Source organism: Myotis davidii, unplaced genomic scaffold (assembly GCF_000327345.1).
Source record: "Myotis davidii unplaced genomic scaffold, ASM32734v1 scaffold281, whole genome shotgun sequence".
Taxonomy (NCBI): domain Eukaryota; kingdom Metazoa; phylum Chordata; class Mammalia; order Chiroptera; family Vespertilionidae; genus Myotis; species Myotis davidii.
In genome coordinates, this window is record NW_006293784.1 from 5,500,213 (window position 1) to 5,505,491 (window position 5,279).

Consider the following 5,279-nt stretch of genomic DNA (forward strand, 5'->3'; position numbering starts at 1 on the left):
AAGCCCCGACCAGGGCTCCCTGCTGGGCGGCGCCTCCCGTCCAAACCCCTCCCTCCGGTTCCCGGTGGTGAGAGGCGCGGGGCGGAGACGGGCTGGTCTTCAGAGCCTCCCGGGCCGGGCAGGTCCTGGGCCCTCGCCAAAGGGCACCCCGGGGCCCCGGGGCCTGGCCAGCCCGCTGGTGACGACCTCACCGGCTGGACGGCCAGATCCCCGTGCCAGGCACGGCTACACGGCTGGTACACGAAGCGTCCGAACCGGAATTTTGAGTTAGAGTTTTGAACACTCACAGTGCACATTCAAAACTCCCCTCCCCCGCTCCAGTCCTTCCTGGCCACTAATCCATGCCAGTTTGATGCACTTGGAATTCTGTCTGGTTAGACATTTCCAGCCACTAATTTTTATTACTATGGCAGTGCTAAGGCATTTTTTACAATATAGGGTGCAGCTATTTTGAGCAATTTGATATGTACGTATTTGTCTAAAACTGAAATTAGGTAATTTTGAAAGAGATCGTATTAATATTGTAAATTGATGCTAGTCTCTAATTGAAATGCACTTTTTCAATAGCTCTTATTGCTGGTTAAGTTGATTCTATTTTTAATTTTAGTCTAAGTGGGCCACTTGAGGCTTTAGAAGGCTAACAAGAACTCAGCCTGTTTGTTAATTACCTTCACCCAAAAGCACAGCCTTTATTTGGTCTTAAAATTGACCATAGATAGGGCCTTCTGATTTTGCGATGGGAGAGAAGTGGAAAACTTCATACAAACGTGCATTCACCATTTTCAAGGACAGATAATTAAATTGATTAAAGCGATAATCTTGATTCCTGACCATTTTAAAAGGACACATTGCTCCCCACCCTGTTTCTTTCCTTCATATCTATTGATAAAGGTGTGAAATATGTAATACACACATATTTCCTAAAAGATGCCTGAGCTGAATCTTTTTTTTCAGGAACTCTTAACCTGTGGTTCAAGCAATTTGGGGGGGATGGTAGTGCATGGGTAGAGGATGGGTGAGTTTTCTCAATTGTATAGAAATTGTTTTTGTCTGTGTTTTCAATGAAATTTTTCTGGGCAGAAGATCTGTAGCTTTCATCAGATTCACTAAAGGGTGTGTGACCACCCAGAATGAAGAGCTATGGGTTTTTATGATGCATGTATTGTGGAGGAAGGGTGAACTGGGAGATGGAAACTTGTAGTTCTTGGTAATAATGGGACAAGATGTAACTCCATGAAATTTAAATCTACCCGTAAGTGTTTGAAACCTTGATTTTAAAAAAACCAACAACACAAAGTAATCTAAAAAATTATCTTTATTTCCCAACTCTACCCAGTTAGCCCTAATTTGAATTATTATCCATGAGGCTATTCATATATAACACATTCTAAAATAATCAATGAAATAAACATGAGTTATTTTTAATACTATCTACACATGCAATGGAAAGTAGAAAATTTAAGCAAGTATTTTAATGATTCAAACCAAAAAGCCCCTTTAACCAAAACAAAATAATCAACAACAGTAACAAAATATTATCTGGCCCTAATTAAAAATGTCAGAAAATGTAGTGTCCAGTGGTTCTCTCTTTCTCTCTCTTTCTTTGCACAAACATAAATTTATCAACCATTCCTGGGTTCTCAAAATGTTCTGTTGAAAAGTTTTTCATTTTTCTTAAATGTTGCTGATCCTCAAAGATGGATGAAACAGTAAGAGTGGTGGGACCTTCTGACTGAATCAGAAGGAGGACATGGTTATGCCACCCCGTGAGCAATTTAAGGTCACATGGTGTAATCACCCCTAGGGGACCCAGTAGAATTTAAATTAAACACTCAGAGGCCTGTCATTGAGAATAGCAGACTGTCCATTTTCCCCTACCCACAATCCCCAGCTTACTTCGAACCTTGACTGAGAGGATATCTTCCATTAGTGCAAGAGGAAGCATAATCTACAGGCTTATTTAGCATCTGAGTTTTGCTCAGAGGCTTCTATTTAGAGTAACCACTGCAGCAAAGATTCGGATCTGGTCCCTAAAATAGCTTGAACCAGGTGACCTCAGGCAAGTAGACGCAAGATACTAGCAATTTATTTCATATCAGCTCCCAAGCCAACACCAGATGATAACAACCCTTGGACACCGTTAATCTCTGCTTGACTCAAACTGGTGACCGCAAGGTGAAAGGCAGGGCGTTATCTCTGAGCAAGTCGTGTGGCCTTCCACAGATTGTCAGTTGGGCCAATACAATTGAAGCCTCTTCTCCAGTGGTTACTTTAAAAATTTCATATCCAAAGTCTTTGGTCTTTGTTGGACTGGAAGGTAGGAGGGCTTTATCAAGGAAAATGCCCAAGGGCAAGATGTGGGAGCTTAGAATCCAATACAAATTTAAAAGGTTGAAAAGGTAACTGTGTGTGTTCCTTGCCCAATAGACTTTGACAACATCACTGTGACTGTGACTATGACTGGAAAATGCCTCTGGAAATAAATGTTGGGTTTCTGTGTTTTTTTTGTTTTGTTTTTTGTTTTTTTTTTGCCAAACAGCAGAGGGAAAATGCACCTTAAAAAAATAAGTAGCAAAATGCTATCTGGAATCAGTTTTACTGTTTTGAATAAGCTTTATTTTTACAATCTGTGAGGTACAGATCACTGTATACTCATTTGGCACCAGTTCAGGGCTAGAAGGGGCAGTGGGAAGTGGGGGGAACAGTGGAGAAAAAAGGAAAGGGGTTTGCTGGTGAACAAAAGCTGTCCTGTGTGTTGATACCTAGAGGGAAACCAGGCTAAGTTACCTACGGGGAACACCACTATTTGCACTTTTCAAATATGTACAGAGAATAGTTTTAGCCTCATATCCCAGGGCACTCAGCACTAGCCTGAAGTCATAGAAACGCACCTTTCCCGCTTGCTGGAATTATTCTGCCCCTGCTACTCCAATATCCTGGTTGTAATGATTCTGTGTGATTTTGCTAGATGGCTCCAGAGAGGATTGAGAAATAAAAAAATTGGAGAGATTTAAAAATATTGCAGCTACTTATTTTGCTAATATATTTTCTAAGGTCCATGTGTTGAAAGTAGGTTGTTGATGGTAAAAGTAAAATCAAATTATTGTAGGTATTTTTAGCAATAAACTCCTTGGGACAGGATCAAAGATCAACTTGACATGCGCAGAATTTCAGTTGTTAATAAACAATGTCACTGAGACACCCCACAATGTTGTTTCATAACTTCATTCCTAGACCCTGTGTGTGATGCCCTGGCTTTTTAGTAATGGGTACTAATATTTGCAAACCCTACTTCATTGGTTGGTACCTCCTCCCCAAAAGGATAAACTAAATAAACCCAAGCTATAATTACTAATCACAGGATGGGTGCATTGCATCCAATTGGTACAGGGATATCTCATATGATAACAAGTCACTGATTGATAAAGTGATGTAGTTTGTAACATCAGTGATTGTGGGGAAACAAGGCATGAAATAAACAATTAAGTTTGTTACTGCTAAAGGTTTGACTGTGGCTCTAGTGTCTCACTGATATAAGGCTCTAAAAGCTTAAAGAGAGCCCTGGTCAGCGTTTCTCTCTCTCTCCCTTTTCCTCTCTCTCTAAAATCAATAAAAGTGGTCCAGCTGGGGTGGTTCAATGGTTTAGCACTGACCAATGAACCAGGAGGTCACAGTTCCATTCCCGATCAGGGCACATGCCTGGGTTGCAGGCTCAATCCCCAGTGTGGGTTAAAAATAAATAAATAGATAGATAAATAAATAAAGAAATAAATAAATAAATAAATAAGACCTGACTTGCATTCTCTTGATCTAGTTCTACCACATCTTCATGGTGGTGATGCCAAATGTGGGATCAGTTTCCCATATTGAAATGATTTGAATATATCTTAAAAACAATAAGCAGGGCATTGGACCAGGTGATGTATCCAAATAAATAAATTTTCTACTTTCCAGAGGTCAGTTTTGCTGTAGGACTAGCATGTCTACATTTGTGTTTCATTGACAACTTGAGTGGATTTGGTGCCAAGGGAGGTCCACTCCCGTGTGGAAGTGCAATCTGTGTTCATTCTGCTGTCATTTCTGAATATTTTGAACTTTACTTGAGCTTTGGATAACTTTACTTCAACTTCATATACAAATGGGTTTGTGTTTTTGGTCTACATTTCTAGCCCTTCTAACATTGTAGAAACCCTCATACAACATTAATTAATGAGCTGTGACTTCCAGGTGCTTTAGAAGATGTAAGTCAGTACAGGATTTTTTTGTTTTGTTTTTGTTGTTATTTGAGAAATTGGCTCCTAGTTTTACCAGGGGAGTAGTTAAGGATAATGTTGGATTGTCTGGGTTTCAATCTAAACTCCTCTATAGCCAGGTAGATGTTTGTCCTTAAGAAGATTATTTAACCCCACTGTTCCTTGGTGTTCTCACCTGAAAAATAGAAAAAACAATAGTTACTTCCCCAATTGTTGTGAGAATTAAAGAACTTTGCTCAGTGTCTGGTAGGTACTAAGTGCTCAATCCATGTTCCCACCATGATTGTCATTGTCATAGACAGTCTCTGGCCAGTGACAGTGAGTCAGAGTCAGAAGTCTTAATGAGTGAATGTTGACTGTATTCATTCTACTAAAGGGATAGGATCACAGATGTGATAGAGAGCATGCAAGAAGAGTGATTAAGCAATGCTGTATACGTATCAAACTATAGATGTAGCATAACTACATGGCTAAATTCATTTTGTGTTGAGTTGCCTTTGTTACAGAGTCTGCAATTTTTGTTCAACATTTGAAGAAAGCCCAGCCCGTGTGGCTCAGTGGTTGAGCATTGACCTACGCACCAGGAGGTCACCAGTTTGATTCCCAGTCAGGAAACATGCTGGGGTTTTGGGCTTGATCCCTGGTGGGGAGTGTGCAGAAGGTAGCCGATCAATGATTTTCTCTTATTATTGATGTTTCTGTCTTTCTCTCCCTCTCCCTTCCTCTTTCTGAAGTAAATAAAAATCTAAAGCAAAAAATAGTGGGAGAGCCCTAAGCGGTTTGGCTCAGTGGATAGAGCGTTGGCCTGCAGACTCAAGGGTCCTAGGTTCGATTCCGGTCAAGGGCATGTACCTTGGTTGCGGGCACATCGCCAGTAGGGAGTGTGCAGGAGGCAGCTGATCGATGTTTCTCTCTCATCGATGTTTCTAACTCTCTATCCCTTTCCCTTCCTCTCTGTAAAAAACCAATAAAATGTATTTCAAAAAAAATAGTGGAAGAAATCACACATCTTTCAAAATCTGCAAA